General features: G+C 39.6%; 22 non-coding genes and 1 pseudogene across 22 annotated transcripts; all 23 read right to left on the bottom strand.

Moving 5' to 3' along the window:
- The window catches only part of LOC119888015, a 40,720-nt pseudogene extending 19,167 nt beyond the window's left edge, over positions 1–21,553 (bottom strand).
- Positions 78–188, bottom strand: trnal-caa. Its single transcript has 2 exons — positions 151–188; positions 78–123 (listed from the first exon to the last, which is right to left on the bottom strand). It is a non-coding gene; the product is annotated as a tRNA-Leu (tRNA).
- Positions 460–570, bottom strand: trnal-caa. The gene is made up of 2 exons: positions 533–570; positions 460–505 (listed from the first exon to the last, which is right to left on the bottom strand). It is a non-coding gene; the product is annotated as a tRNA-Leu (tRNA).
- trnal-caa lies at positions 1,456–1,566 on the bottom strand. The gene is made up of 2 exons: positions 1,529–1,566; positions 1,456–1,501 (listed from the first exon to the last, which is right to left on the bottom strand). It is a non-coding gene; the product is annotated as a tRNA-Leu (tRNA).
- On the bottom strand, positions 2,159–2,269 carry trnal-caa. Its single transcript has 2 exons — positions 2,232–2,269; positions 2,159–2,204 (listed from the first exon to the last, which is right to left on the bottom strand). It is a non-coding gene; the product is annotated as a tRNA-Leu (tRNA).
- Positions 2,860–2,970, bottom strand: trnal-caa. Its single transcript has 2 exons — positions 2,933–2,970; positions 2,860–2,905 (listed from the first exon to the last, which is right to left on the bottom strand). It is a non-coding gene; the product is annotated as a tRNA-Leu (tRNA).
- On the bottom strand, positions 4,486–4,596 carry trnal-caa. The gene is made up of 2 exons: positions 4,559–4,596; positions 4,486–4,531 (listed from the first exon to the last, which is right to left on the bottom strand). It is a non-coding gene; the product is annotated as a tRNA-Leu (tRNA).
- Positions 5,188–5,298, bottom strand: trnal-caa. The gene is made up of 2 exons: positions 5,261–5,298; positions 5,188–5,233 (listed from the first exon to the last, which is right to left on the bottom strand). It is a non-coding gene; the product is annotated as a tRNA-Leu (tRNA).
- On the bottom strand, positions 5,892–6,002 carry trnal-caa. Its single transcript has 2 exons — positions 5,965–6,002; positions 5,892–5,937 (listed from the first exon to the last, which is right to left on the bottom strand). It is a non-coding gene; the product is annotated as a tRNA-Leu (tRNA).
- trnal-caa lies at positions 7,521–7,631 on the bottom strand. Its single transcript has 2 exons — positions 7,594–7,631; positions 7,521–7,566 (listed from the first exon to the last, which is right to left on the bottom strand). It is a non-coding gene; the product is annotated as a tRNA-Leu (tRNA).
- Positions 8,222–8,332, bottom strand: trnal-caa. Its single transcript has 2 exons — positions 8,295–8,332; positions 8,222–8,267 (listed from the first exon to the last, which is right to left on the bottom strand). It is a non-coding gene; the product is annotated as a tRNA-Leu (tRNA).
- Positions 8,604–8,714, bottom strand: trnal-caa. Its single transcript has 2 exons — positions 8,677–8,714; positions 8,604–8,649 (listed from the first exon to the last, which is right to left on the bottom strand). It is a non-coding gene; the product is annotated as a tRNA-Leu (tRNA).
- Positions 9,308–9,418, bottom strand: trnal-caa. Its single transcript has 2 exons — positions 9,381–9,418; positions 9,308–9,353 (listed from the first exon to the last, which is right to left on the bottom strand). It is a non-coding gene; the product is annotated as a tRNA-Leu (tRNA).
- On the bottom strand, positions 9,690–9,800 carry trnal-caa. The gene is made up of 2 exons: positions 9,763–9,800; positions 9,690–9,735 (listed from the first exon to the last, which is right to left on the bottom strand). It is a non-coding gene; the product is annotated as a tRNA-Leu (tRNA).
- On the bottom strand, positions 10,072–10,182 carry trnal-caa. Its single transcript has 2 exons — positions 10,145–10,182; positions 10,072–10,117 (listed from the first exon to the last, which is right to left on the bottom strand). It is a non-coding gene; the product is annotated as a tRNA-Leu (tRNA).
- Positions 10,774–10,884, bottom strand: trnal-caa. Its single transcript has 2 exons — positions 10,847–10,884; positions 10,774–10,819 (listed from the first exon to the last, which is right to left on the bottom strand). It is a non-coding gene; the product is annotated as a tRNA-Leu (tRNA).
- Positions 11,438–11,548, bottom strand: trnal-caa. The gene is made up of 2 exons: positions 11,511–11,548; positions 11,438–11,483 (listed from the first exon to the last, which is right to left on the bottom strand). It is a non-coding gene; the product is annotated as a tRNA-Leu (tRNA).
- On the bottom strand, positions 12,134–12,244 carry trnal-caa. The gene is made up of 2 exons: positions 12,207–12,244; positions 12,134–12,179 (listed from the first exon to the last, which is right to left on the bottom strand). It is a non-coding gene; the product is annotated as a tRNA-Leu (tRNA).
- Positions 13,130–13,240, bottom strand: trnal-caa. Its single transcript has 2 exons — positions 13,203–13,240; positions 13,130–13,175 (listed from the first exon to the last, which is right to left on the bottom strand). It is a non-coding gene; the product is annotated as a tRNA-Leu (tRNA).
- On the bottom strand, positions 13,794–13,904 carry trnal-caa. Its single transcript has 2 exons — positions 13,867–13,904; positions 13,794–13,839 (listed from the first exon to the last, which is right to left on the bottom strand). It is a non-coding gene; the product is annotated as a tRNA-Leu (tRNA).
- On the bottom strand, positions 14,497–14,607 carry trnal-caa. The gene is made up of 2 exons: positions 14,570–14,607; positions 14,497–14,542 (listed from the first exon to the last, which is right to left on the bottom strand). It is a non-coding gene; the product is annotated as a tRNA-Leu (tRNA).
- Positions 15,801–15,911, bottom strand: trnal-caa. The gene is made up of 2 exons: positions 15,874–15,911; positions 15,801–15,846 (listed from the first exon to the last, which is right to left on the bottom strand). It is a non-coding gene; the product is annotated as a tRNA-Leu (tRNA).
- trnal-caa lies at positions 16,472–16,582 on the bottom strand. Its single transcript has 2 exons — positions 16,545–16,582; positions 16,472–16,517 (listed from the first exon to the last, which is right to left on the bottom strand). It is a non-coding gene; the product is annotated as a tRNA-Leu (tRNA).
- Positions 21,554–22,448: the final 895 nt, after the last annotated feature.

The following is a 22,448-nucleotide window of genomic DNA, read 5'->3' as shown; positions in this document are numbered from 1 at the left end:
TCTGCTGCTTTAAATTGCGTCAAAAGAAAAAAAAGAGTTAAACTTGTTGTTATGCCGACAATCACAGTTCAAAACTGTGTCAGGAGTGGGATTTGAACCCACGCCTCCATTTGGAGACCAGAATTCCCTTTGATCAGGAAGGAGTTGATCCTTGAGTCTGGCGCCTTAGACCACTCGGCCATCCTGACAACTACAGAGAAGAAAAAAAGAATACGTAACACTAATTTAACCCATTTTGTCGTAAAACCACCTTTATGAATTTGGCTCCACATCAAGTGTCTTTCTCTGTGTGTTTACTAACTATTGGTAAGAATTTCCCCTTGCTGCATAAAATGATTTTGCAACCAGTGTTGGCGGATTCAAAATACTCTGTATACCAACTCTGCTGCTTTAAATTGCGTCCAAAAGAAAAAAAAGAGTTAAACTTGTTGTTATGCCGACAATCACAGTTCAAAACTGTGTCAGGAGTGGGATTTGAACCCACGCCTCCATTTGGAGACCAGAATTCCCTTTGATCAGGAAGGAGTTGATCCTTGAGTCTGGCGCCTTAGACCACTCGGCCATCCTGACAACTACAGATGTGTCAAAAAGAATACGTAACACTAATTTGACCCATTTTGTCGTAAAACCACCTTTATGAATTTGGCTCCACATCAAGTGTCTCTCTCTGTGTGTTTACTAACTATTGGTAAGAATTTCCCCTTGCTGCATAAAATGATTTTGCACCAACTCTGCTGCTTTAAATTGCTTCCAAAAGAAAAAAAAGAGTTAAACTTGTTGTTATGCCAACAATCACAGTTCAAAACTGTGTCAGGAGTGGGATTTGAACCCACGCCTCCATTTGGAGACCATCCTGACAACTACGGAGGAGACAAAAAGAATACGTAACACTAATTTGACCCACTTTATCGTAAAACCACCTTTATGAATCTGGCTCCACATCAAGTTTCTCTCTCTCCATTATGTGTTTACTAACTATTGGTAAGAATTTCCCCTTGCTGCATAAAATGATTTTGCACCAGTGTTGGCGGATTCAAAATACTCTGTATACCAACTCTGCTGCTTTAAATTGCGTCCAAAAGAAAAAAAAGAGTTAAACTTGTTGTTATGCCGACAATCACAGTTCAAAACTGTGTCAGGAGTGGGATTTGAACCCACGCCTCCATTTGGAGACCATCCTGACAACTACGGAGGAGACAAAAAGAATACGTAACACTAATTTGACCCATTTTATCATAAAACCACGTTTATGAATTTGGCTCCACATCAAGTGTCTCTCTCTGTGTGTTTACTAACTATTGGTAAGAATTTCCCCTTGCTGCATAAAATGATTTTGCAACCAGTGTTGGCGGATTCAAAATACTCTGTATACCAACTCTGCTGCTTTAAATTGCGTCCAAAAGAAGAAAAAAAGAGTTAAACTTGTTGTTATGCCGACAATCACAGTTCAAACTGTGTCAGGAGTGGGATTTGAACCCACGCCTCCATTTGGAGACCAGAATTCCCTTTGATCAGGAAGGAGTTGATCCTTGAGTCTGGCGCCTTAGACCACTCGGCCATCCTGACAACTACAGAGGTGTCAAAAAGAATACGTAACACTAATTTGACCTATCTTGTCGTAAAACCACCTTTATGAATTTGGCTCCACATCAAGTCTCTCTCTCCATTATGTGTTTACTAACTATTGGTAAGAATTTCCCCTTGCTGCATAAAATGATTTTGCAACCAGTGTTGGCGGATTCAAAATACTCTGTATACCAACTCTGCTGCTTTAAATTGCTTCCAAAAGAAAAAAAAGAGTTAAACTTGTTGTTATGCCGACAATCACAGTTCAAAACTGTGTCAGGAGTGGGATTTGAACCCACGCCTCCATTTGGAGACCATCCTGACAACTACGGAGGAGACAAAAGAATACGTAACACTAATTTGACCCACTTTATCGTAAAACCACCTTTATGAATTTGGCTCCACATCAAGTGTCTCTCTCTGTGTGTTTACTAACTATTGGTAAGAATTTCCCCTTGCTGCATAAAATGATTTTGCACCAGTGTTGGCGGATTCAAAATACTCTGTATACCAACTCTGCTGCTTAAATTGCGTCCAAAAGAAAAAAAAGAGTTAAACTTGTTGTTATGCCGACAGTCACAGTTCAAAACTGTGTCAGGAGTGGGATTTGAACCCACGCCTCCATTTGGAGACCAGAATTCCCTTTGATCAGGAAGGAGTTGATCCTTGAGTCTGGCGCCTTAGACCACTCGGCCATCCTGACAACTACAGAGGTGTCAAAAGAATACGTAACACTAATTTGACCTATCTTGTCGTAAAACCACCTTTATGAATTTGGCTCCACATCAAGTGTCTCTCTCTGTGTGTTTACTAACTATTGGTAAGAATTTCCCCTTGCTGCATAAAATGATTTTGCACCAGTGTTGGCGGATTCAAAATACTCTGTATACCAACTCTGCTGCTTTAAATTGCGTCCAAAAGAAAAAAAGAGTTAAACTTGTTGTTATGCCGACAATCACAGTTCAAAACTGTGTCAGGAGTGGGATTTGAACCCACGCCTCCATTTGGAGACCATCCTGACAACTACGGAGGAGACAAAAAGAATACGTAACACTAATTTGACCCACTTTATCGTAAAACCACGTTTATGAATTTGGCTCCACATCAAGTGTCTCTCTCTGTGTTTTACTAACTATTGGTAAGAATTTCCCCTTGCTGCATAAAATGATTTTGCACCAGTGTTGGCGGATTCAAAATACTCTGTATACCAACTCTGCTGCTTTAAATTGCGTCCAAAAGAAGAAAAAAAAGAGTTAAACTTGTTGTTATGCCGACAATCACAGTTCAAAACTGTGTCAGGAGTGGGATTTGAACCCACGCCTCCATTTGGAGACCAGAATTCCCTTTGATCAGGAAGGAGTTGATCCTTGAGTCTGGCGCCTTAGACCACTCGGCCATCCTGCCAACTACAGAGGTGTCACAAAGAATACGTAACACTAATTTGACCTATCTTGTCGTAAAACCACCTTTATGAATTTGGCTCCACATCAAGTGTCTCTCTCTGTGTGTTTACTAACTATTGGTAAGAATTTCCCCTTGCTGCATAAAATGATTTTGCACCAACTCTGCTGCTTTAAAAAGAAAAAAAAGAGTTAAACTTGTTGTTATGCCGACAATCACAGTTCAAAACTGTGTCAGGAGTGGGATTTGAACCCACGCCTCCATTTGGAGACCATCCTGTCAACTACGGAGGAGACGAAAAGAATACGTAACACTAATTTGACCCACTTTATCGTAAAACCACCTTTATGAATTTGGCTCCACATCAAGTTTCTCTCTCTCCATGTGTTTACTAACTATTGGTAAGAATTTCCCCTTGCTGCATAAAATGATTTTGCACCAGTGTTGGCGGATTCAAAATACTCTGTATACCAACTCTGCTGCTTTAAATTGCGTCCAAAAGAAAAAAAGAGTTAAACTTGTTGTTATGCCGACAATCACAGTTCAAAACTGTGTCAGGAGTGGGATTTGAACCCACGCCTCCATTTGGAGACCATCCTGACAACTACGGAGGAGACGAAAAGAATACGTAACACTAATTTGACCCATTTTATCGTAAAACCACCTTTATGAATTTGGCTCCACATCAAGTGTCTCTCTCTGTGTGTTTACTAACTATTGGTAAGAATTTCCCCTTGCTGCATAAAATGATTTTGCAACCAGTGTTGGCGGATTCAAAATACTCTGTATACCAACTCTGCTGCTTTAAATTGCTTCCAAAAGAAAAAAAAGAGTTAAACTTGTTGTTATGCCGACAATCACAGTTCAAAACTGTGTCAGGAGTGGGATTTGAACCCACGCCTCCATTTGGAGACCATCCTGACAACTACGGAGGAGACGAAAAGAATACGTAACACTAATTTGACCCATTTTATCGTAAAACCACCTTTATGAATTTGGCTCCACATCAAGTTTCTCTCTCTCCATTATGTGTTTACTAACTATTGGTAAGAATTTCCCCTTGCTGCATAAAATGATTTGCAACCAGTGTTGGCGGATTCAAAATACTCTGTATACCAACTCTGCTGCTTTAAATTGCTTCCAAAAGAAAAAAAAGAGTTAAACTTGTTGTTATGCCGACAATCACAGTTCAAAACTGTGTCAGGAGTGGGATTTGAACCCACGCCTCCATTTGGAGACCATCCTGACAACTACGGAGGAGACAAAAAGAATACGTAACACTAATTTGACCCATTTTATCATAAAACCACGTTTATGAATTTGGCTCCACATCAAGTGTCTCTCTCTGTGTGTTTACTAACTATGGTAAGAATTTCCCCTTGCTGCATAAAATGATTTTGCACCAGTGTTGGCGGATTCAAAATACTCTGTATACCAACTCTGCTGCTTTAAATTGCGTCAAAAAGAAGAAAAAAAGAGTAAACTTGTTGTTATGCCGACAATCACAGTTCAAAACTGTGTCAGGAGTGGGATTTGAACCCACGCCTCCATTTGGAGACCAGAATTCCCTTTGATCAGGAAGGAGTTGATCCTTGAGTCTGGCGCCTTAGACCACTCGGCCATCCTGACAACTACAGAGGTGTCAAAAAGAATACGTAACACTAATTTGACCTATCTTGTCGTAAAACCACCTTTATGAATTTGGCTCCACATCAAGTGTCTCTCTCTGTGTGTTTACTAACTATTGGTAAGAATTTCCCCTTGCTGCATAAAATGATTTTGCAACCAGTGTTGGCGGATTCAAAATACTCTGTATATCAACTCTGCTGCTTTAAATTGCTTCCAAAAGAAAAAAAAGAGTTAAACTTGTTGTTATGCCGACAATCACAGTTCAAAACTGTGTCAGGAGTGGGATTTGAACCCACGCCTCCATTTGGAGACCATCCTGACAACTACGGAGGAGACAAAAAGAATACGTAACACTAATTTGACCCATTTTATCGTAAAACCACCTTTATGAATTTGGCTCCACATCAAGTGTCTCTCTCTGTGTGTTTACTAACTATTGGTAAGAATTTCCCCTTGCTGCATAAAATGATTTTGCACCAGTGTTGGCGGATTCAAAATACTCTGTATACCAACTCTGCTGCTTTAAATTGCGTCCAAAAGAAAAAAAAAGAGTTAAACTTGTTGTTATGCCGACATCACAGTTCAAAACTGTGTCAGGAGTGGGATTTGAACCCACGCCTCCATTTGGAGACCAGAATTCCCTTTGATCAGGAAGGAGTTGATCCTTGAGTCTGGCGCCTTAGACCACTCGGCCATCCTGACAACTACAGAGGTGTCAAAAAGAATACGTAACACTAATTTGACCTATCTTGTCGTAAAACCACCTTTATGAATTTGGCTCCACATCAAGTGTCTCTCTCTGTGTGTTTACTAACTATTGGTAAGAATTTCCCCTTGCTGCATAAAATGATTTTGCACCAGTGTTGGCGGATTCAAAATACTCTGTATACCAACTCTGCTGCTTTAAATTGCGTCCAAAAGAAAAAAAAGAGTTAAACTTGTTGTTATGCCGACAATCACAGTTCAAAACTGTGTCAGGAGTGGGATTTGAACCCACGCCTCCATTTGGAGACCATCCTGACAACTACGGAGGAGACAAAAAGAATACGTAACACTAATTTGACCCACTTTATCGTAAAACCACGTTTATGAATTTGGCTCCACATCAAGTGTCTCTCTCTGTGTATTTACTAACTATTGGTAAGAATTTCCCCTTGCTGCATAAAATGATTTTGCACCAGTGTTGGCGGATTCAAAATACTCTGTATACCAACTCTGCTGCTTTAAATTGCGTCCAAAAGAAGAAAAAAAAGAGTTAAACTTGTTGTTATGCCGACAATCACAGTTCAAAACTGTGTCAGGAGTGGGATTTGAACCCACGCCTCCATTTGGAGACCAGAATTCCCTTTGATCAGGAAGGAGTTGATCCTTGAGTCTGGCGCCTTAGACCACTCGGCCATCCTGCCAACTACAGAGGTGTCACAAAGAATACGTAACACTAATTTGACCTATCTTGTCGTAAAACCACCTTTATGAATTTGGCTCCACATCAAGTGTCTCTCTCTGTGTGTTTACTAACTATTGGTAAGAATTTCCCCTTGCTGCATAAAATGATTTTGCACCAACTCTGCTGCTTTAAAAAGAAAAAAAAGAGTTAAACTTGTTGTTATGCCGACAATCACAGTTCAAAACTGTGTCAGGAGTGGGATTTGAACCCACGCCTCCATTTGGAGACCATCCTGTCAACTACGGAGGAGACGAAAAGAATACGTAACACTAATTTGACCCACTTTATCGTAAAACCACCTTTATGAATTTGGCTCCACATCAAGTTTCTCTCTCTCCATTATGTGTTTACTAACTATTGGTAAGAATTTCCCCTTGCTGCATAAAATGATTTTGCACCAGTGTTGGCGGATTCAAAATACTCTGTATACCAACTCTGCTGCTTTAAATTGCGTCCAAAAGAAAAAAAAGAGTTAAACTTGTTGTTATGCCGACAATCACAGTTCAAAACTGTGTCAGGAGTGGGATTTGAACCCACGCCTCCATTTGGAGACCATCCTGACAACTACGGAGGAGACGAAAAGAATACGTAACACTAATTTGACCCATTTTATCGTAAAACCACCTTTATGAATTTGGCTCCACATCAAGTGTCTCTCTCTGTGTGTTTACTAACTATTGGTAAGAATTTCCCCTTGCTGCATAAAATGATTTTGCAACCAGTGTTGGCGGATTCAAAATACTCTGTATACCAACTCTGCTGCTTTAAATTGCTTCCAAAAGAAAAAAAAGAGTTAAACTTGTTGTTATGCCGACAATCACAGTTCAAAACTGTGTCAGGAGTGGGATTTGAACCCACGCCTCCATTTGGAGACCATCCTGACAACTACGGAGGAGACGAAAAGAATACGTAACACTAATTTGACCCATTTTATCGTAAAACCACCTTTATGAATTTGGCTCCACATCAAGTTTCTCTCTCTCCATTATGTGTTTACTAACTATTGGTAAGAATTTCCCCTTGCTGCATAAAATGATTTTGCAACCAGTGTTGGCGGATTCAAAATACTCTGTATACCAACTCTGCTGCTTTAAATTGCTTCCAAAAGAAAAAAAAGAGTTAAACTTGTTGTTATGCCGACAATCACAGTTCAAAACTGTGTCAGGAGTGGGATTTGAACCCACGCCTCCATTTGGAGACCATCCTGACAACTACGGAGGAGACAAAAAGAATACGTAACACTAATTTGACCCATTTTATCATAAAACCACGTTTATGAATTTGGCTCCACATCAAGTGTCTCTCTCTGTGTGTTTACTAACTATGGTAAGAATTTCCCCTTGCTGCATAAAATGATTTTGCACCAGTGTTGGCGGATTCAAAATACTCTGTATACCAACTCTGCTGCTTTAAATTGCGTCAAAAGAGAAAAAAAGAGTAAACTAGTTGTTATGCCGACAATCACAGTTCAAAACTGTGTCAGGAGTGGGATTTGAACCCACGCCTCCATTTGGAGACCAGAATTCCCTTTGATCAGGAAGGAGTTGATCCTTGAGTCTGGCGCCTTAGACCACTCGGCCATCCTGACAACTACAGAGGTGTCAAAAAGAATACGTAACACTAATTTGACCTATCTTGTCGTAAAACCACCTTTATGAATTTGGCTCCACATCAAGTGTCTCTCTCTGTGTGTTTACTAACTATTGGTAAGAATTTCCCCTTGCTGCATAAAATGATTTTGCAACCAGTGTTGGCGGATTCAAAATACTCTGTATATCAACTCTGCTGCTTTAAATTGCTTCCAAAAGAAAAAAAAGAGTTAAACTTGTTGTTATGCCGACAATCACAGTTCAAAACTGTGTCAGGAGTGGGATTTGAACCCACGCCTCCATTTGGAGACCATCCTGACAACTACGGAGGAGACAAAAAGAATACGTAACACTAATTTGACCCATTTATCGTAAAACCACCTTTATGAATTTGGCTCCACATCAAGTGTCTCTCTCTGTGTTTACTAACTATTGGTAAGAATTTCCCCTTGCTGCATAAAATGATTTTGCACCAGTGTTGGCGGATTCAAAATACTCTGTATACCAACTCTGCTGCTTTAAATTGCGTCCAAAAGAGAAAAAAAAGAGTTAAACTTGTTGTTATGCCGACAATCACAGTTCAAAACTGTGTCAGGAGTGGGATTTGAACCCACGCCTCCATTTGGAGACCAGAATTCCCTTTGATCAGGAAGGAGTTGATCCTTGAGTCTGGCGCCTTAGACCACTCGGCCATCCTGACAACTACAGAGGTGTCATAAAGAATACGTAACACTAATTTGACCCACTTTATCGTAAAACCACCTTTATGAATTTGGCTCCACATCAAGTATCTCTCTCTGTGTGTTTACTAACTATTGGTAAGAATTTCCCCTTGCTGCATAAAATGATTTTGCACCAGTGTTGGCGGATTCAAAATACTCTGTATACCAACTCTGCTGCTTTAAATTGCGTCCAAAAGAAAAAAAAAGAGTTAAACTTGTTGTTATGCCGACAGTCACAGTTCAAAACTGTGTCAGGAGTGGGATTTGAACCCACGCCTCCATTTGAAGACCAGAATTCCCTTTGATCAGGAAGGACTTGATCCTTGAGTCTGGCGCCTTAGACCACTCGGCCATCCTGATAACTACAGAGGTGTCACAAAGAATACGTAACACTAATTTGACCTATCTTGTCGTAAAACCACCTTTATGAATTTGGCTCCACATCAAGTGTCTCTCTCTGTGTGTTTACTAACTATTGGTAAGAATTTCCCCTTGCTGCATAAAATGATTTTGCAACCAGTGTTGGCGGATTCAAAATACTCTGTATACCAACTCTGCTGCTTTAAATTGCTTCCAAAAGAAAAAAAAGAGTTAAACTTGTTGTTATGCCGACAATCACAGTTCAAAACTGTGTCAGGAGTGGGATTTGAACCCACGCCTCCATTTGGAGACCATCCTGACAACTACGGAGGAGACAAAAAGAATACGTAACACTAATTTGACCCATTTTATCATAAAACCACGTTTATGAATTTGGCTCCACATCAAGTGTCTCTCTCTGTGTGTTTACTAACTATTGGTAAGAATTTCCCCTTGCTGCATAAAATGATTTTGCACCAGTGTTGGCGGATTCAAAATACTCTGTATACCAACTCTGCTGCTTTAAATTGCGTCCAAAAGAAGAAAAAAAGAGTTAAACTTGTTGTTATGCCGACAATCACAGTTCAAAACTGTGTCAGGAGTGGGATTTGAACCCACGCCTCCATTTGGAGACCAGAATTCCCTTTGATCAGGAAGGAGTTGCTCCTTGAGTCTGGCGCCTTAGACCACTCGGCCATCCTGACAACTACAGAGGTGTCAAAAAGAATACGTAACACTAATTTGACCTATCTTGTCGTAAAACCACCTTTATGAATTTGGCTCCACATCAAGTGTCTCTCTCTGTGTGTTGACTAACTATTGGTAAGAATTTCCCCTTGCTGCATAAAATGATTTTGCAACCAGTGTTGGCGGATTCAAAATACTCTGTATACCAACTCTGCTGCTTTAAATTGCGTCAAAAAGAAAAAAAAGAGTTAAACTTGTTGTTATGCCGACAATCACAGTTCAAAACTGTGTCAGGAGTGGGATTTGAACCCACGCCTCCATTTGGAGACCAGAATTCCCTTTGATCAGGAAGGAGTTGATCCTTGAGTCTGGCGCCTTAGACCACTCGGCCATCCTGACAACTACAGAGAAGAAAAAAAGAATACGTAACACTAATTTAACCCATTTTGTCGTAAAACCACCTTTATGAATTTGGCTCCACATCAAGTGTCTTTCTCTGTGTGTTTACTAACTATTGGTAAGAATTTCCCCTTGCTGCATAAAATGATTTTGCAACCAGTGTTGGCGGATTCAAAATACTCTGTATACCAACTCTGCTGCTTTAAATTGCGTCCAAAAGAAAAAAAAGAGTTAAACTTGTTGTTATGCCGACAATCACAGTTCAAAACTGTGTCAGGAGTGGGATTTGAACCCACGCCTCCATTTGGAGACCAGAATTCCCTTTGATCAGGAAGGAGTTGATCCTTGAGTCTGGCGCCTTAGACCACTCGGCCATCCTGACAACTACAGATGTGTCAAAAAGAATACGTAACACTAATTTGACCCATTTTGTCGTAAAACCACCTTTATGAATTTGGCTCCACATCAAGTGTCTCTCTCTGTGTGTTTACTAACTATTGGTAAGAATTTCCCCTTGCTGCATAAAATGATTTTGCACCAGTGTTGGCGGATTCAAAATACTCTGTATACCAACTCTGCTGCTTTAAATTGCGTCCAAAAGAAAAAAAGAGTTAAACTTGTTGTTATGCCGACAATCACAGTTCAAAACTGTGTCAGGAGTGGGATTTGAACCCACGCCTCCATTTGGAGACCATCCTGACAACTACGGAGGAGACAAAAAGAATACGTAACACTAATTTGACCCACTTTATCGTAAAACCACGTTTATGAATTTGGCTCCACATCAAGTGTCTCTCTCTGTGTGTTTACTAACTATTGGTAAGAATTTCCCCTTGCTGCATAAAATGATTTTGCACCAGTGTTGGCGGATTCAAAATACTCTGTATACCAACTCTGCTGCTTTAAATTGCGTCCAAAAGAAGAAAAAAAGAGTTAAACTTGTTGTTATGCCGACAATCACAGTTCAAAACTGTGTCAGGAGTGGGATTTGAACCCACGCCTCCATTTGGAGACCAGAATTCCCTTTGATCAGGAAGGAGTTGATCCTTGAGTCTGGCGCCTTAGACCACTCGGCCATCCTGCCAACTACAGAGGTGTCACAAAGAATACGTAACACTAATTTGACCTATCTTGTCGTAAAACCACCTTTATGAATTTGGCTCCACATCAAGTGTCTCTCTCTGTGTGTTTACTAACTATTGGTAAGAATTTCCCCTTGCTGCATAAAATGATTTTGCACCAACTCTGCTGCTTTAAAAAGAAAAAAAAGAGTTAAACTTGTTGTTATGCCGACAATCACAGTTCAAAACTGTGTCAGGAGTGGGATTTGAACCCACGCCTCCATTTGGAGACCATCCTGTCAACTACGGAGGAGACAAAAAGAATACGTAACACTAATTTGACCCACTTTATCGTAAAACCACCTTTATGAATTTGGCTCCACATCAAGTGTCTCTCTCTCCATTATGTGTTTACTAACTATTGGTAAGAATTTCCCCTTGCTGCATAAAATGATTTTGCACCAGTGTTGGCGGATTCAAAATACTCTGTATACCAACTCTGCTGCTTTAAATTGCGTCCAAAAGAAAAAAAAGAGTTAAACTTGTTGTTATGCCGACAATCACAGTTCAAAACTGTGTCAGGAGTGGGATTTGAACCCACGCCTCCATTTGGAGACCAGAATTCCCTTTGATCAGGAAGGAGTTGATCCTTGAGTCTGGCGCCTTAGACCACTCGGCCATCCTGACAACTACAGAGGTGTCAAAGAAACGTAACACTAATTTAACCTATCTTGTCGTAAAACCACCTTTATGAATTTGGCTCCACATCAAGTGTCTCTCTCTGTGTGTTTACTAACTATTGGTAAGAATTTCCCCTTGCTGCATAAAATGATTTTGCACCAGTGTTGGCGGATTCAAAATACTCTGTATACAACTCTGCTGCTTTAAATTGCTTCCAAAAGAAAAAAAAGAGTTAACCTTGTTGTTATGCCGACAATCACAGTTCAAAACTGTGTCAGGAGTGGGATTTGAACCCACGCCTCCATTTGGAGACCATCCTGACAACTACGGAGGAGACAAAAAGAATACGTAACACTAATTTGACCCATTTTATCGTAAAACCACCTTTATGAATTTGGCTCCACATCAAGTGTCTCTCTCTGTGTTTACTAACTATTGGTAAGAATTTCCCCTTGCTGCATAAAATGATTTTGCACCAGTGTTGGCGGATTCAAAATACTCTGTATACCAACTCTGCTGCTTTAAATTGCGTCCAAAAGAAAAAAAAAGAGTTAAACTTGTTGTTATGCCGACAGTCACAGTTCAAAACTGTGTCAGGAGTGGGATTTGAACCCACGCCTCCATTTGGAGACCAGAATTCCCTTTGATCAGGAAGGAGTTGATCCTTGAGTCTGGCGCCTTAGACCACTCGGCCATCCTGACAACTACAGAGGAGTCAAAAGAATACGTAACACTAATTTGACCTATCTTGTCGTAAAACCACCTTTATGAATTTGGCTCCACATCAAGTGTCTCTCTCTGTGTGTTTACTAACTATTGGTAAGAATTTCCCCTTGCTGCATAAAATGATTTTGCACCAACTCTGCTGCTTTAAATTGCTTCCAAAAGAAAAAAAAGAGTTAAACTTGTTGTTATGCCAACAATCACAGTTCAAAACTGTGTCAGGAGTGGGATTTGAACCCACGCCTCCATTTGGAGACCATCCTGACAACTACGGAGGAGACAAAAAGAATACGTAACACTAATTTGACCCATTTTGTCGTAAAACCACGTTTATGAATTTGGCTCCACATCAAGTTTCTCTCTCTCCATTATGTGTTTACTAACTATTGGTAAGAATTTCCCCTTGCTGCATAAAATGATTTTGCAACCAGTGTTGGCGGATTCAAAATACTCTGTATACCAACTCTGCTGCTTTAAATTGATTCCAAAAGAAAAAAAAGAGTTAAACTTGTTGTTATGCCGACAATCACAGTTCAAAACTGTGTCAGGAGTGGGATTTGAACCCACGCCTCCATTTGGAGACCATCCTGACAACTACGGAGGAGACAAAAAGAATACGTAACACTAATTTGACCCATTTTATCGTAAAACCACGTTTATGAATTTGGCTCCACATCAAGTGTCTCTCTCTGTGTGTTTACTAACTATTGGTAAGAATTTCCCCTTGCTGCATAAAATGATTTTGCAACCAGTGTTGGCGGATTCAAAATACTCTGTATACCAACTCTGCTGCTTTAAATTGCGTCCAAAAGAAAAAAAAAGAGTTAAACTTGTTGTTATGCCGACAATCACAGTTCAAAACTGTGTCAGGAGTGGGATTTGAACCCACGCCTCCATTTGGAGACCAGAATTCCCTTTGATCAGGAAGGAGTTGATCCTTGAGTCTGGCGCCTTAGACCACTCGGCCATCCTGCCAACTACAGAGGTGTCACAAAGAATACGTAACACTAATTTGACCTATCTTGTCGTAAAACCACCTTTATGAATTTGGCTCCACATCAAGTGTCTCTCTCTGTGTGTTTACTAACTATTGGTAAGAATTTCCCCTTGCTGCATAAAATGATTTTGCACCAACTCTGCTGCTTTAAAAAGAAAAAAAAGAGTTAAACTTGTTGTTATGCCGACAATCACAGTTCAAAACTGTGTCAGGAGTGGGATTTGAACCCACGCCTCCATTTGGAGACCATCCTGTCAACTACGGAGGAGACAAAAGAATACGTAACACTAATTTGACCCACTTTATCGTAAAACCACCTTTATGAATTTGGCTCCACATCAAGTGTCTCTCTCTCCATTATGTGTTTACTAACTATTGGTAAGAATTTCCCCTTGCTGCATAAAATGATTTTGCACCAGTGTTGGCGGATTCAAAATACTCTGTATACCAACTCTGCTGCTTTAAATTGCGTCCAAAAGAAAAAAAAAGAGTTAAACTTGTTGTTATGCCGACAGTCACAGTTCAAAACTGTGTCAGGAGTGGGATTTGAACCCACGCCTCCATTTGGAGACCAGAATTCCCTTTGATCAGGAAGGAGTTGATCCTTGAGTCTGGCGCCTTAGACCACTCGGCCATCCTGACAACTACAGAGGTGTCCCAAAGAAAACGTAACACTAATTTAACCTATCTTGTCGTAAAACCACCTTTATGAATTTGGCTCCACATCAAGTGTCTCTCTCTGTGTGTTTACTAACTATTGGTAAGAATTTCCCCTTGCTGCATAAAATGATTTTGCACCAGTGTTGGCGGATTCAAAATACTCTGTATATCAACTCTGCTGCTTTAAATTGCTTCCAAAAGAAAAAAAAGAGTTAACCTTGTTGTTATGCCGACAATCACAGTTCAAAACTGTGTCAGGAGTGGGATTTGAACCCACGCCTCCATTTGGAGACCATCCTGACAACTACGGAGGAGACAAAAAGAATACGTAACACTAATTTGACCCATTTTATCGTAAAACCACCTTTATGAATTTCGCTCCACATCAAGTGTCTCTCTCTGTGTGTTTACTAACTATTGGTAAGAATTTCCCCTTGCTGCATAAAATGATTTTGCACCAGTGTTGGCGGATTCAAAATACTCTGTATACCAACTCTGCTGCTTTAAATTGCGTCCAAAAGAGAAAAAAAAGAGTTAAACTTGTTGTTATGCCGACAATCACAGTTCAAAACTGTGTCAGGAGTGGGATTTGAACCCACGCCTCCATTTGGAGACCAGAATTCCCTTTGATCAGGAAGGAGTTGATCCTTGAGTCTGGCGCCTTAGACCACTCGGCCATCCTGACAACTACAGAGGAGTCAAAAAGAATACGTAACACTAATTTGACCTATCTTGTCGTAAAACCACCTTTATGAATTTGGCTCCACATCAAGTGTCTCTCTCTGTGTGTTTACTAACTATTGGTAAGAATTTCCCCTTGCTGCATAAAATGATTTTGCACCAACTCTGCTGCTTTAAATTGCTTCCAAAAGAAAAAAAAGAGTTAAACTTGTTGTTATGCCAACAATCACAGTTCAAAACTGTGTCAGGAGTGGGATTTGAACCCACGCCTCCATTTGGAGACCATCCTGACAACTACGGAGGAGACAAAAAGAATACGTAACACTAATTTGACCCATTTTGTCGTAAAACCACGTTTATGAATTTGGCTCCACATCAAGTTTCTCTCTCTCCATTATGTGTTTACTAACTATTGGTAAGAATTTCCCCTTGCTGCATAAAATGATTTTGCAACCAGTGTTGGCGGATTCAAAATACTCTGTATACCAACTCTGCTGCTTTAAATTGATTCCAAAAGAAAAAAAAGAGTTAAACTTGTTGTTATGCCGACAATCACAGTTCAAAACTGTGTCAGGAGTGGGATTTGAACCCACGCCTCCATTTGGAGACCATCCTGACAACTACGGAGGAGACAAAAGAATACGTAACACTAATTTGACCCATTTTATCGTAAAACCACGTTTATGAATTTGGCTCCACATCAAGTGTCTCTCTCTGTGTGTTTACTAACTATTGGTAAGAATTTCCCCTTGCTGCATAAAATGATTTTGCACCAGTGTTGGCGGATTCAAAATACTCTGTATACCAACTCTGCTGCTTTAAATTGCGTCAAAAGAAAAAAAAGAGTTAAACTTGTTGTTATGCCGACAATCACAGTTCAAAACTGTGTCAGGAGTGGGATTTGAACCCACGCCTCCATTTGGAGACCATCCTGACAACTACGGAGGAGACAAAAAGAATACGTAACACTAATTTGACCCATTTTGTCGTAAAACCACGTTTATGAATTTGGCTCCACATCAAGTTTCTCTCTCTCCATTATGTGTTTACTAACTATTGGTAAGAATTTCCCCTTGCTGCATAAAATGATTTTGCAACCAGTGTTGGCGGATTCAAAATACTCTGTATACCAACTCTGCTGCTTTAAACTTGTTGAGTTAAACTTGTTGTTATGCCGACAATCACAGTTCAAAACTGTGTCAGGAGTGGGATTTGAACCCACGCCTCCATTTGGAGACCAGAATTCCCTTTGATCAGGAAGGAGTTGATCCTTGAGTCTGGCGCCTTAGACCACTCGGCCATCCTGACAACTACAGAGGTGTCAAAAAGAATACGTAACACTAATTTAACCCATTTTGTCGTAAAACCACCTTTATGAATTTGGCTCCACATCAAGTGTCTCTCTCTGTGTGTTTACTAACTATTGGTAAGAATTTCCCCTTGCTGCATAAAATGATTTTGCACCAACTCTGCTGCTTTAAATTGCTTCCAAAAGAAAAAAAAGAGTTAAACTTGTTGTTCTGCCGACAATCACAGTTCAAAACTGTGTCAGGAGTGGGATTTGAACCCACGCCTCCATTTGGAGACCATCCTGACAACTACGGAGGAGACAAAAAGAATATGTAACACTAATTTAACCCATTTTATCATAAAACCACCTTTATGAATTTGGCTCCACATCAAGTGTCTCTCTCTGTGTGTTTACTAACTATTGGTAAGAATTTCCCCTTGCTGCATAAAATGATTTTGCACCAGTGTTGGCGGATTCAAAATACTCTGTATACCAACTCTGCTGCTTTAAATTGCGTCCAAAAGAAGAAAAAAAGAGTTAAACTTGTTGTTATGCCGACAATCACAGTTCAAAACTGTGACAGGAGTGGGATTTGAACCCACGCCTCCATTTGGAGACCAGAATTCCCTTTGATCAGGAAGGAGTTGATCCTTGAGTCTGGCGCCTTAGACCACTCGGCCATCCTGACAACTACAGAGGTGTCCCAAAGAATACGTAACACTCATTTGACCTATCTTGTCGTAAAACCACCTTTATGAATTTGGCTCCACATCAAGTGTCTCTCTCTGTGTGTTTACTAACTATTGGTAAGAATTTCCCCTTGCTGCATAAAATGATTTTGCACCAACTCTGCTGCTTTAAATTGCTTCCAAAAGAAAAAAAAAGAGTTAAACTCGTTGTCATGCCGACAATTCAGATTTTAAATAAGTGACTGAAGCTTTTGAAATTAAATGTTAACATACACAAAGTGAATGGTTCATATAATCCATTGAAGCGAAGAACTGTGTTCACACACCATATAACAAGTACCACAAGTTAAAAATTTCAAGTACAGTTTGGCTTTAATGTCGCTATCTGGTTTACCACCGAACAGATAGATTGAGTAATATGTTAAAACTAGGGATTTGCTTATCACCTCCATTTTTATCTGACAAAACTGACCCACCATATCTCAGCAATCAAGTTGGAAGTAAGAAAAGTTATAATCACCAACATGAACACTGGCCACAAACTGGACCTGTGTAATAATAAGTATACAGAATTTACCTCTCTATTCTTTATTTTTAGTCTGATGAGGAAAACTTTTTCTTTTGGGACATTTTTCTTTGATAGCTGCAAAATCGCAGGTAGTGAATGGAGAAAAAGATGAACCCCCCAGCCCAGGGAACGTTCATGTGAGCATCTTAATCCCTAGGCCACCCGAGTGCTACATGATTGTTCATGTTACTGAACAAAGACAAACTGTTCGGAAAGTCTATTAAGACAGATGGAAACACTCATAGGGAAAATCCTTCTACAAAATCATTTCATAATGACACAATTCTGTTGAGGATGATCAGACACACATAGTGCACATACACATTTAGGTGCCAGTTTATGAGGTATAGTTATAACTTATACAGCTATACTGCAGTCCTGCAATAAATCCTACCATCATTAAGGTTACAGTGCTCAGCTTTTGATGAGCTGATTATGTTGAGATGTATTGCGTGATACCGAGAGGTGTTTCTGTTATTTAGCCTACCCTCACTGATACAAATGGGTTGGACAAAATAATAGATACCTATCAGTGTAATGCAATACAATTCTACAGTGCCACAAAATACATCATCAACAAACACCGAACGTTATAACCTTCATGAAGGGTCAATTTGTTGCAGGACTGTTGTATTAATGTATTACCGAAGAAGCCTCCTGGATGAGAGGTGAAACATCTTGAAGTATCATCAGCCACGTCCAATTGTCCTTGATTTTAACCCATCTTGGATAACTATGACCTAGATGACTGACAAACTTGACAGACATAGACTGTAGTTTTAGCCAGGTGTACCTCATAAACTGGATACTGAGTGTACACTACACACTTCAACACACTTAGAAACATAGTGTAGATTCTCATAAACAGGTGTTTACATACAAATTCCACACATTACTCTATAATTACAGCAAACCTAAAACACACACGCACACTAACTTAAATCATCATAACTACTGACCCTGACCGCCGCAGTAACATTAAAACAAATCCTACTATTGAACAGCCCATTGGAGAGGAGAGGACTGGACAAAAAGTTGTCACTTTCCAAACGTATTCACATTTTTTGAAAATGTCTTCACACCCAGGGTCCTACAAGAGCACACACACACACACACACACACACACACACACACACACACACTGGATACATCTGTCGCCTCCAGCTGACATCTGCTTCACCGCAAACCTGCTGTTAGCAACCAGCTGACGGAAGCAACACACACAAACACACACTGCAGTGGTGTGACGGTGTATTTCAAGTTCATGTCTGACCCTGTTTTGGTTTGTACAACAATTTGTCCTCCTCGTTTTGAATCTTGTCTCCTCTCAGTCTCTCTCTTTCCTTTCGTCTCTTCCTCCTTAACTCTCACTTTTCATTCATCTTTTCTTTTCCCAAGTTCATCGTCATTATTGCTGCCTCCTCTCCATCTATTCTTTCTGTTTGCTTTTTCCCCCTTCTACTTTGTTATGTTTTTGTCTTTTCTGGTCAGTCAGTGTAAATCTAAACCTGTAATTAATCCTTTACTTCCAACACGTACTGTCTTAAAATGAGATGAACATGCCTCATATGTTGACGATTTATTGATATTGATTATTGATATTTTGTATTTCAATGTGCTGCCGCAATGAAATGATTTTCTCGTAGTAATTTACTACATTTTCCATTTCAGAAAAGTTTAGTTTATATTTAGGTTTATTTTCAGTATTGTCACTGTCAATGTTTTTGTTTAAGTGCAAGATAGGAAGTCATAACAGCTATTGTTTAATTTATTTGAACATTATTTTCATGAATAATCCCACTTATATAGTTTAGCAACAAGACTACAGCTGTGATGTTGTACTCAGTGGTGCTTAGAACTAAATGCCAACGTTATGCTAACATTATCACAATGAAAATGTTAACATGCCAATGTCAAGCTGGTATAATCTGACCATCTTAATTAAGCAAGTTAGCTTGCTAACATTTGCACAGTTAGTACAAAACACAAATGTAAAGTTGAAGCTGATTTTGTTCATTTTGCAGGTATTCATAAACTAAAGTGACAAATGTTGACTTGATGGTGTTGAGGATCACAAAAGTGATTAAAATTCATCCTGTGGTCAATGTCCCTGCCTATTTTCAAATGTGACCCTCACAGTGGCGCTAGAGGAAAATCAGTATCATTAAAGTTAAACTGTCTGGGAACCATGAATGTCCGTACCAAATATTGTCCCAATCGATCCAGTAGTTTTTTTAGATATTTCAGTTTGGACCAAAGTGGCGGACCGACGACCAACCCTAGAGCCACACGGTTAGCATGAACAAAAAAAAGCACAGCTCAGAAAGAACCTCATATAAAACACAGATGGTAAATATCTTTATTTTTTACATGTAGACAAGATAGTCTGATCTCAGAGTGACAAGTTAGATTTTTATTTTACTGCTACACGTTCTATCTTGTTTTGTTTTTAACTGAAAGGAAAATGTAATGAATCAGCGCCTTTTGATTTGGATTTCTGACTCAAAGGTGATAAAACAGCTGCAGGAGAAACGATTTACAGAAGAGTGTGTTTAAATCAGAATTACAGCTCGAGGGGCTGAGCTCAGAGATGAGCTGCTGACAACTCTAATCACACACATACCTGAGGACCAGCTCACTCTCTGTGTGTGTGTAACTTTTGGGTTTCTTCAGTAACGTTTGGAAACAAACAGTCTGACAGCTTTCAGAGCAAAACATATTTCACATTTCACCTCAATGTGCCAATGCCTTTCTACACTGTTTCCCCTCTTGACCCAAAGACATACCTCCTGGAGTCAGAGGTCAACATCAGTCATCACCACTTGAGAAGGATTTACACCCGAAAGAAAAGTACAAAACGAAAATAATATTGGATATGTCATCACTGGAAAGATATTTTAACCTTGGAGTCATCAGATATAATAAAACATTGACTGAGTACTTGTACTTTGGATAGTTGTTAGTATTTTTTGCTGATAATACTTTAAATTAAGGTTTTTTGAATGCAGCTGTGTATCACAATGTGGAATTACAGTTTTTCTCGATTGCTTAAACACATTTCTTGAAATTAGGCCTCTTTTTCTCAAAACTCTAAACACAAATCCACAACTTCTCACCCAATTCCCCACACATCCTATTTTCAGGTCAAAATGAACCATTCAATCTTGCTGAAAAACAAACTTTGCCCCCAGACATAAACACAAGCCCTCAAACACACACACACACACACACACACACACTGCAACACAGTCTTACACACTGGTGAGATAAATTCAATACTTCAAAAACTGGTTATTAGTAATGTTGCTTGTGATTCTCCTCCTCAAAAAGCTTTTCACATGATAAACACAAAAAAATAAACAACAAATGTATACATTTGCACATTTTTTTTATCCCTTTGTGTGCTTCCTCCTCTCTCCTCATCTGCCCTGCTCCTGCTCCTGCTCCGCCTCCTTATACCCTATCCCATCTCCTCCTCCAACTCCTACTGTTCCTTCACCTCTTACTGCTCTCCATACTGATCTTCCTCCTCCTCTTCCTCCCTGGTGTCCTCTAACTCTTCCTTCAGAAGTAAAGAATCTGAGTACTTCTTCCACCACTGCATAACAGGAACCTACATATCAACCTCACAGCTTTACAGGAATCATTGTTGTGTAAATTGTAAAACTTTAGTGTCCAAAGACAGAATCAGATATTTTGTAAACAACAAAGAAACAAAAGTTTACCTTGGGTAGAGGAGAGGAGGAGGCAGGAGGAGAGGAGAGGAGCAACGGCAGCAGGAGCACTGAGATGGTCAACATCTGGAGAGGAGAAATGCGGAGGAAAGAAGAGGAGAAGCGAGAGAGGAGATGATAACAGGAGAGATGAGGAGGATAGAGGAGAGGAGAGAAGAGGAGGAGACGAGGAAAGAGAAGGAGAGAAGAGAAGAGATGAAGCGAGGAGGAATGAGGAAACATTTATTAGATAAATAATCATTAAATTATCTCAATAAAAAACAAATACTTACAATTTTAACAGTAAAACTACTCATTTTACATGCTCACTTCTATTAATTGTTATTACTGCTACTGTAGTACTGCTATTACTCCTACTACTACTATGAATACTGCTACCATCTATGATATAATAATAATAATATAATAATAGCATTAAAGCAGCCGTACCGTGTCAGTCGAAATTCGTTCGTCCAGAAGATGTTGATCTGAATTCAACCAGTCAGCATTAAAACAGCCTAAGAACCAGTCAATCGGTATAGTTGGATGTTGTCACTCTACTGAAAAAGTAATCATAAAACTATCCAGAGAATCAGTCAGGTGGTGAATTAATATCCAAATAGTCAGAATGGATCCATTTAAATGACTTTATATGCAACGATCAGTGAAGCCATCTGCTTTGCTCTGCAGTGAAACAACCTCTGAGCTACAAAAAGAAAGAGGAGGAGGAGGGATGTTGGGAGAGAAAGAAGACCAGCTGTCCAGAGTCACCCCTCCTCCCCCACCTCCCTCCTCCATGCAGCCTCTGAAACACACACACACAAAACTCAGCATCCAGACACAAACACAAACACACGAGCTGCCTTCTTGAAGAATGATAAGTTAAAGGCACGCGACCAGCTGACATGTTCAGACAACATTTGCAACAGCCGAGGGGAGACAACGAGGTGAAATTATTAGTGACAAAAAATACATGATTACTGTGCAAAAACCTCTTCATGTTTAGATTGTGTTGTTAGGACCTGAATGATCCAAACTGCCAACTTTTTATTACAAAAGGATAAAATAAAGAAGCTTATTTTTAAAATTCAAATTCCTGAGTGACCCATAACACAGTCATCCAGTTGAAGAGCAGCTTTCCACACTTCACATAACAACAAAGCAATAATAATTAAACTTAATATAATATCATAAATAAAACTAATTTAAAAATTGAAATTTATTAGTAATTTCAGTTAATAGTATTCTATTAAGTAATGTGTAATTATTATGTATTTTGTAAGTATTTTATGTTTTTATAACAAGTATTGCATGTAGCCTATTAGCCTATGTATTTTTATTACGTACTTTTAGCTCACTTCCTCAGTAGTCACCTTATCTTCTATACCTGTTTCTCACCGTGAGAGTAAGTTAACATTCATATATGCTTTGAAAAGAGGTGGATGCAAATCTCAGCAGATGGTCAATAACATCTGCCTCCAACAGCACGTTGGCTCTGTTGTAATGCTACACTGTGACCAGCAGAGGACAGGGTCACCATGTTGCATACATGCAATTTAAGTATTAGCTGGAATAATGCTGCCT

Source organism: Micropterus salmoides, unplaced genomic scaffold (assembly GCF_014851395.1).
Source record: "Micropterus salmoides isolate LMB-PRFRI ecotype aquatic unplaced genomic scaffold, ASM1485139v1 Ms_hic_scaffold_468, whole genome shotgun sequence".
In the NCBI taxonomy this organism is placed as follows: Eukaryota; Metazoa; Chordata; class Actinopteri; order Centrarchiformes; family Centrarchidae; genus Micropterus; species Micropterus salmoides.
Note: the sequence above shows the minus strand (reverse complement) of the source record. Positions and strands in the feature narration are given on the sequence as shown.